The sequence below is a fragment of the Typha angustifolia genome, chromosome 6 (assembly GCF_048772165.1).
Source record: "Typha angustifolia cultivar Huaian chromosome 6, ASM4877216v1, whole genome shotgun sequence".
Lineage (NCBI taxonomy): Eukaryota > Viridiplantae > Streptophyta > Magnoliopsida > Poales > Typhaceae > Typha > Typha angustifolia.
In genome coordinates, this window is record NC_133244.1 from 2,488,317 (window position 1) to 2,497,351 (window position 9,035).

The 9,035-nt window shown below is 43.0% G+C and overlaps 1 protein-coding gene across 2 annotated transcripts in view; it reads left to right on the forward strand.

Moving 5' to 3' along the window:
- Positions 1 to 8,829, forward strand: part of LOC140761367 (uncharacterized) — an 88,646-nt gene extending 79,817 nt beyond the window's left edge. The window contains exons 2-3 of one of the 2 annotated variants that reach the window (XM_073098656.1): positions 7,259 to 7,367; positions 8,583 to 8,829. The gene's annotated coding sequence lies outside the window, so the exon portion shown is untranslated. Of the gene's footprint in view, positions 1 to 7,258; positions 7,759 to 8,582 lie in introns of those variants that run through there. The other variant, XM_073098655.1, reaches the window with a different exon arrangement.
- Positions 8,830 to 9,035: the final 206 nt, after the last annotated feature.

Here is a 9,035-nt window from a genome sequence, read left to right on the forward strand (position 1 = left end):
ATCCTCCTAAGCCCTCAAGGCACCCTCATGACCAGCCTCCGGAGTTTGGTGAAAGTGCTCCAATAATTTCTACCGCAATCCATCATTTGTGGGCACTTGAATGCACCCGTGGTCCAGCAGCAAACCGCTTCGGTTCTTTAACTTTGGATAGCGCTCCGGATCATCCAATACCTCCTGTAACAACCTTATAACATCTAGGTTAGATGTTCATGCATACCTCAGCTCGTCAAGAAAAGGAAAAGTGGGAGAAGAAAAGGCTGTGAGCTTGGCAGTATCGGGTTGGCACGATAGTGCATCCGCCGCTCTATTTTTTGTCCCCTTCTTTATTAAATTTTATAATTATACCACAGCAATTTTATGACCCATCTCTACTATGCTGAAGTGTGAATTTGTTGTCCCATAAAGTATGGAAGACTCTCTTTGATCGGTTGGAATAATAAATTGCCTACTGATCAAATAAGGCCTCCACTTTGTCACCGCATGTAGGATTGCCAACATCTCTTTCTCGTAGGTCGATAATTTCTGGGATTTTCATGATAAAGCCTTGTTGAGAAAGGCTATGGGACGTCTTCCTTGCATTAGTACAGCTCCTATTCCAACTCCTAATGAATCGCATTCCACAACGAACTCTTTGCTAAAGTCCAGTAGAGCTAGAACGGGCACCGTGGTCATTGCTATTTTCAAGTTTTCAAAGGGTGTAGTGGTTTTCTTCGTCCATCTAAAAGAGTCATTCCTCAGCAAAGAAGTAAGAGGAGCAGAAATTTTGCCATACTTGGCGATGAAGCGGCGATAATACTTGGTCAGCCCTAAGAAGCCACGCAATCCTGTAGTGGAAGTAGGGATTGGCCAAGCTGTCATACACGCCACCTTTTGAGCATCCGCCGCCACTCCTTCCACTGTTGTGATGTGGCCTAAATACTCCACTTGTGGTACTTCCCATAGGCACTTGGACTTCTTAATCTTCAGCTAGTTTTGCTTCAAGAAATTCAGCACATCCTTTAAATGCCACCAATGCTTCATTTCAATCCTGTTGTACACTAATATGTCATCAAAGAATACCAAACCATACCGTCGTAGCTGAGATTGTAAAATATCATTCATGAAGCCTTGAAAAGTAGCTGGAGCATTGGTGAGACCAAATGGCATCACCCGAAACTCATAGTGCCCGTTCGGATTCCAAAATGCAGTTTTGTGCACATATGCCGGGTGAACTCTAATTTGATGATACTTGGCCCTTAAGTCAAGTTTGTTGAATATGGTTGCCCCTGCAAGCTTGTCTAGCAGCTCTTGTATGACCAGAATGAGATACTGGTCCTTGACGATGATAGTGTTTAGTGTCCGATAGTCGATACAAAAATGCCACGACCTATCCTTCTTTCGGACCAATAACATGGGCGATGAATAAGAGCTATGGCTTGGTTGTATGAGGCTTTGCTCCAACATCTCGGCCCCCATCTTGGAGATAACTTCCTTCTACACATGTGGATACTGATATGGTCTCATGATCGTCCTAGGCATCCCATGCAAGCGTGCCACTTCCCGAACAAAAATCTCAGCAACCTTCTTCACTAATACGGGTGCGTCACTACTATGAAATGAGCATATTTGCTCAGCCTATCCACCACAATGAACACCACCGATTGGCCTCAAACCTCCGACAACCCTTCGATGAAGTCTATGGAGATGTCTTCCCAAATATGCTTCGGTATAGGCAGTGGTTGCAATAGCCCGCTTGATTTGAGCATCTTCGATTTGACTCGTTGGCAAATTTGGCATTCATGCACATATTTCTTAACGTTTGACTTCATCACTGCCTATGTAAAACTTTGGGCCAGCCGCTTGTAGGTATGTAAGACCCCTTCATGGCCTACTATAGGGGTATCATGGAAGTCTGCCATCAATAGTCTCCGTAGCTCTTCGTCCACGGGTACCTTGATCCGCCCGTGCTTGAGTACCAATCGTCACGCTCCTCGTGCTCGGGGTGGCTCGATGAGTTCTCTCTCAGCTCCTCCATGAGTCAAACTTGATCACTATCCTCAGTGCCGGCTCTCCGCAAATTTGAGAAAGGAAAAGTGGGTGCTGATAAAGAAGCAAGCTCACTTGCGTTCCTTACGCTTGGAAGTTCAAATAGCGGTTGCAACGCTAGTTCTTGCTGCGGTTGATTTTCATCCAGCAGCACTCTCCGATCATTTCTCCAAAATGTTAGTGTGAGGTTTGTAAAGTCAAATGTCACGAGATCCAAGCTTTGAAGCCATTGCGTCCCCAAGACGATATTGGCACCCCGCAAGGCCAACAGATAAAGATCCATTATGAAAGTTTGGCCTTGCACCTTCAACTCCACACTTCCACAAATAAAATCTGCCCGCAATGTGGTGCCAACTCCAATTGTTACATCAAACACGTCCATGGGTTCCGGCACAAGCCCAATCTTCCTAAGAAGCCTCTTATCAATGAAGTTGTGGGTGGACCTGGTGTCGATCAAGATTCTTACTGTAGTTTTCTTGACCACACTATTCACCCACAAAGTCTTTGGTGCGGTTGTCCGGGAATAGGCGTGGAGCAAGATTTCAGCCATCATTTCCTCCACGGTTTACTCCTTAGCTACTCCTCCTTGCTGTCCAGTCACACCCTCATCTTTAGCTGCAATCTCATTCTCTACCTCCTCCAATCCGTCTATTAACATCACTGATCCCATCAATTTAGCGCAGTGATGTCCGAGTACAAACTTCTCATTACAACGAAAGCATAGTACTTTGGCTCTTCGTTCCTCCACTTGAGCTAGTGTGAGTGCTCGACTCGGACCTCTAGGTGCATACTTCACATCTTGGGAGGGCTTCAAGGTGCTCGAGGAGGTACCATTGCAGTTGTGGCTCTTGGTACATCGGTAACATTTCCTGCTGCTATGGTAGGTTGAACTGAATTGCAGCTTTCTTAGCTCGTCCAATTCTGTTTGAGGTGTAACTTCATGGCTTGATATTTGTCTTCCATGAGTACTGTATCTTTGAAGGCCTCCTTTAAGGTTCTAGGCCTTAAAGCCTTCTGATATGATCACGCCTCGGGCTATGGAGCTCTCATACCAAATTGATACAATCTCCCCTTAGGCTAAGGTTCGATCTCTTCCAATTTCTTGATCTGGACTAGATCTGGCACAGAACTTTGAAATAAGAACCCGAAATATTTCGATGTCGGATCGACGTGAAATTTTGATATGTTGTAGCTCCGGAAAAGAGCTTTCCAACAAATCAAGTTTCAGGCGAATCGAAGTTGGGGATATCGAGATATCATTCGTTTAGTGGACAAACATTAGGATGCTCTGTTTTGGATCCTAGGATGGAGGCACGAGATCCTAGGTAATGGTGATTGGTGGAGGACCGGCGTTAATGGGGTGGCACCGGTGAAAAGGTGGTGGTGGAAGGGTTATGGGTGATGGAAAGGTTAGGGCAAGTGTTGGATAGATTGAAAGAAAGGGGAGGAGAGAGCCACTCCTAAGGGACTAGAGTGATTGGCCGGTCGAGGGAGGTTAGAAGCGGCGTCGCCGAAAATTGAGAGAACGGGAGCAAAGAAGACGAAGGAGGCAAGGCAAAACTCAATCTCAATATTCAATAATCAATTATGACTTTGGTTGCCATCCACATCCTTTTAAAGGCTAACCAACAACTCAAAATTAACCCTAAAAATACAATTTTCCCCGACCGCGTTCGAACTCGCCCGACCGCGTTCGAACGCATGATTGAACGCGCCTCTCAGTATTTGCGAACGTGATGCAGGCGTTCACAGTGCGTTCAAACGCACCGCGTTCGAACGCACAGTGCACTCGCTTCACCCATGTTCACAACCCCGTTCACAAACTGCGTTCGAACTCACTCAATCCGCGTTCGAACGTGACTTACAGAAAACTCGGTGCAGTCCGAATCGTATCACCTTCATGTCGGCTTGTATGTCTCCCCACAGTCCGGATATGAAGGTGCTGCGAAGTTGTCGATCCGTCCATGGAGGTTGGCATTAGCTACTTATCCTCTCAATTTTTTTCTTAGTATGCCCTAACCATGGTCTTTTGCACTGTCTTTGAGAGGAGAGCATCGAAGTCTTTATACCTGGATGCTCCAAATCGCCGCGTGATATCGATGCAGAAATCGGCCTAAGTTTCAATCGTATCATGAGCATTGGCTGCTCAAAACCAATGAAGCGCCGCATCTTCAAGGTGGAAGCTCGCAAGTGTCACCTTATATTCTTCCACATCCTCTATTGGAGAGATCTCTTCCTTCTCGTTTTGCTGTGCAGCCATAGTTCTAGTGGTAGTCATCAGAAAAGGTGGCTCTTATACCACTCTTGTTATGATCTCCCCTCGGGATAAGGTTTAACCCATTCCGTTTTCAGATTTGGACAGAATCTAGCATGGAACTTTGGAAATAGATCCCGGAAGATGCAGCCGTCGAATCAATGTGAAATTTTGATATGTTGTAGCCCTAGAAAAGAGTTTTTTAACAAATCTAATTTTAGGGAAAGCAAACGATGAGATCTTGAGATATCGTCTGAGATGTAGACGAATATCAAGGAGTCCATCTATGGATCCATGGATGGAGGCATGAGATCCTAGGTGTTGATGGATGGTGGTAGACCGGCGATAATAGGGTGGTATCGGTGAGTAAGTGTAGATGGAAGGATTATGGATGAGGGAAGGGGTTAGGGCAAGGTGATAAATAGATTGGAAGAATGGGGAGGAATGGGCCGCTCCTAAGGAACTAGGGTGAGTTGCTGGTCGAGGAAGGCTAGAAGCAATGACGCTAGGAAAAGAGAATGAGAGAGAATAAGAAGAAGAAGAAGAAGACTAGGGCAAAACTCAATTCATTCAATAATAATTCCTTGGTTGCTATCCACACCTTTAGAGGCTAACCAAAATATTCAAAAATGGCAATTATTAACTCTAGAAATAGTGAATTTTCGCCATCTATGTTCGAATGTGCTCGAACGCACATTTTGCGTTCTCTATATTTGTGAACCTAATGCAGGTGTTCGCAAGCGCGTTCGAACGCACTCCACCTGCGTTCAAATGCGACATACAGAAAACTTATTTTTCTATAAAATACACACTAAAACAAGAATAAAAGACACCCCTAAAGTGTATCCATACTCGAGACGACATCGGTGAAGCTCATATCGTATTAGTACGAGCGTGAGATGTTGGTGATTTTGCATGTGATCACCAAGTGGCGACCTTACCTCATTGGTCGACGCTTTTTGATCTTGACGGACTAGCAAAGCTTACTCTACTTCTTGAAACAGTGAGTACATAAACACGTGCATCAAAGATGGGTGTCAAAACTCATGGGATACAACTATGAAATGGTGTACAAGAAGGGGACAAAAAATAGTGTCGTCGATGCCCTATCGTGCAACCCCGAACTAGCGGAGTTGGTGGCATACTCTGCACCTATTTTTCCTTTTTTAGAAGAATTGATACTTGCAGGTATTGCTGACCCTGCATATGTGACAAAATTACAAGAAATAAAGGTGGATCCAAGGCAACATTTAGAGATCGAAGAGAGAGATGGGTTATTATTTTTTCTAGGTTGCATTCTTGTATCCGCCGATATCGAGCTCCGACGGTGATTATTGGACTACTTCGATTACACTACTACAACTGGGCATGAAGGAGTGTTGAGAACATACAAGTAGTTGTCCAAAAGTTGCACTTGGCAAGGATGAATGCTAAAGTGAGACTCAACGTCAATGAATGCCAAATTTGCTGACGCACCAAAACCGAAGCAACCTGCTGGACTACTCCAACCTTTTCCAATTCCATAGCAAATTTGGGAGGACATATTTATGGATTTCATTGGGGGACTTCCAGTTAAATGATATTCTATGGTGTTGGTAGTGGTGGATCGTCTTAGTAAATAGGGTTGTTGAAATTTTTTTTCAGAATATTGCTAAATTATATGGGATGCCAAAGACGATTGTATTCGACAAAGATTGTATCTTCATCAGCAAATTCTGGTAAAAAAATTTCAGATTGTAGGGTACATGGTTGATACTCAATTCGGCTTTCCATTTGCAAACCGACGGCCAAACTGTAACAACCCAAAAAAAAAAAAAAAAAAAATTTTGCATGGGCACGACGTGGCCGGCCACAGTGTGACCGGCCTCGTGCCCATGCAGTGGGGCTGCGTGGGGGAGGTGCCACGCACCCCCCACCTCGCGTCGCCGCAGCCAACCGGCTGCGGCCATCTGGCAGCGGCGGGCCCCAGCGCCGCCGCAGCCACCGCCAACCTCCCACCGCCTTCCCTCTCTCTCTTTAAATCTCTCTCTCTCTCTCTCTCTCTCTAGATGCTCTCTCTCTATCTCTCTCTCTCTCTCTCGCCGAGGCCGGTCGTCGCCGTCGCCACCTCCTCGAGCGCCGGTGAGCTCCTCTCTCTCTCTCCCTCTCTCTCTCTCTCTCTCTCTCTCTCTTTTGCCTGAGGGTGGGCTCGTCGGAGCCGAGCCACCGGCGAGAGGCCGGCCGCTGGCTAGCCAGCAGCGGCCGGTGCCCTCCCCGCCGGCCCGGGTCCGCAACCTCCTCCCTCACCTCCTCTCTTTCTTCTCTTCCTCTTCTCTTCTTCTTCTTCTTCTTCTTCTTTCTTCTTTCTTTCTTTCTTTCTTTCTTTTTCTCCTTCTTCCTCAGCTCCTCTTTTCTCTTTCTGCACAGTGTTGGGCTCGGCCCAGCACTGATGGCAGTTGTAATTAAATTATTAATTAATTAGTTTATTTATGTTATTTATTTAAGTATTTTGCTTCTTAATTAATGCAAATAGATTATTTAGACATTAACTATTTTAATAATATTATATATCCTTCAATGTAATTTTATTAATGATAATTTTTATAATTAATGATTAATTAGGCATAAATATAGGTAATACTTATATTTATTTATTTACTTACTTATATGTATATTAGATTAATAGATAAATTTGTAAATTATAATTATTAGATTTATATTCTAATATTCTTATGATATACATTTTTTAAGTAATTCTATTAATTTATTATACATTATTATTTTGTAACAAAGAAGATAATGGCTACATAGTCCCTAATTAATCAAGATATAATTTAATTATAATTAGGTTTTTATCTATATTTATATTTTATTTATAATAAAAATCGAGCCAATTATAAAAATAAGTAGAAATTCTAAAATCTAATAAATCATCATATTTTACTCGAACGGATTATAATGGGATAAACAACTAACTTTATGTTACTTAAACATTTTCAGACGATCCCGAACCCCTTATTTGAGACCCCGTGGACCTTGCTAGCGATGAGTGTCACTCGGTTACCTGACGGACGTGAGAGATGCGTGGTTTGTATCTTCTGATCAGACGGTGAGTAGTCTTATCCCCTAGATCCCTTTCTCAAATTAGGTTATATTATATATTATGTACATGCATGTTTTGGCCTCCAGCATGATTATATGACTTTATCTAGAGATGATTACCGTCGAGCATATTTTTATCATGCATGTAATTAGGCTGATCTTTGATATAAGTATGATAATGATAAATAAGGATGGTTGGAGATGATTATACTGTTATGATTTTATGTCGAGATGATTTCTAGTATGAGTGTGCATGTGATAGACTAGCGAGAGTATGCATGTGTTAGATACATGGTTGGAGACTACATTGCAGCATTTTTCTCTTGATTCCTGTTCCACCTAAATTCCTATTATGCATTGACTCGTTATTGTACTGGATATATGCATATGATCTGTCATTTAAAAAGAAAGCATGAAATATGATTGATAGGATAGTTGATAGAAAGCATGGGGATACCCGAGTAGGCGCCAGGGTTAGGGGTGCCTGGATTGATGATTATGGTCGCTGATATGCGATATCTCGTGGCCCATATCCGAGGTCAGTTGAGTCTGTGCGCATAGACAATCGGACACATGCCGTTCGCCAGGGCATATGTGGCGAGTTATCCTCACGAGGTTTCTATCAACTATGTGGGGTGCCCGGTCTGGATGGATGTTGATACCCTTAGCGGATGGCAGGGTATGGTTATATTTGAGATACTCCTTGCGGATGGCAGAGTATGCTCGGAGCCTTTGGGCATGATGTTGAGACCGGGTACCGGGTGTTGACTGTGCACAGTGGTCTAGTATGATGATATTATACCGAGATGTCGATGATGATCGTGATGTTGAGAAATGCATATGATTTCATTATCATTCGGTTACCTGATTATCGAGTGGTCAATATGCATCATATATGCTTGCATTTGATATCATAGCATAGTCATGATCGGCATGCATCATGTGTCATATTTGAGAGAGAGTTATGATGATAGATGACATAGAGATTTGTTTACTCATGGTCGAGGATTATATACTTTTATCAGTTATGACGTGTTATCTACTTTTCATTTATATATTATTGAGGATACATTCATATACTCATTCATGACATGATACTCTTTCTGATTCATATTATCCAGTACATGATTTACTCTCTGTTTGGCATCACTGATTCGGGGTAAGGTCTATTCACTGAGCCTTTTGCTCATGACTCTCTTTATTTCTTTTCTAACCCCCTCAGATATGTGGTACGTGATAGCGACTTGAGAAGATATTTTAGAGCGATGATGAGGTGAGCTATAGATACGAGATGGTATAGATGATAGTTTATATAGAAATCGAGTTGTACCAATATTTGATATTTGTACTCTTTTGTATTAGACAATGATTTGTATAATACAGGTCGAATCATAGTGTACCCTTGTATTAGTTATTTTAGTTGTATCTTGATGGTTTGTTGTGGCCTGTGTGGGTCCTGCCAGATTATGTAGCGGTCTAGTGTATATTATTGTGGACTTTGATATTCATATGTTAATAGGTTTATTTGGTTAAGAGTATGATTTATTTGGTGATGGATTATGTGATCATGGATATGTTAGTAGGTGTTATTTGATGATGTCATGAACGTATGTGCACAGGAGTGTATCTGTGCGTGACGGGCCCCGCCTGACCTGTCGCGTGTGCCGCGCGTGCC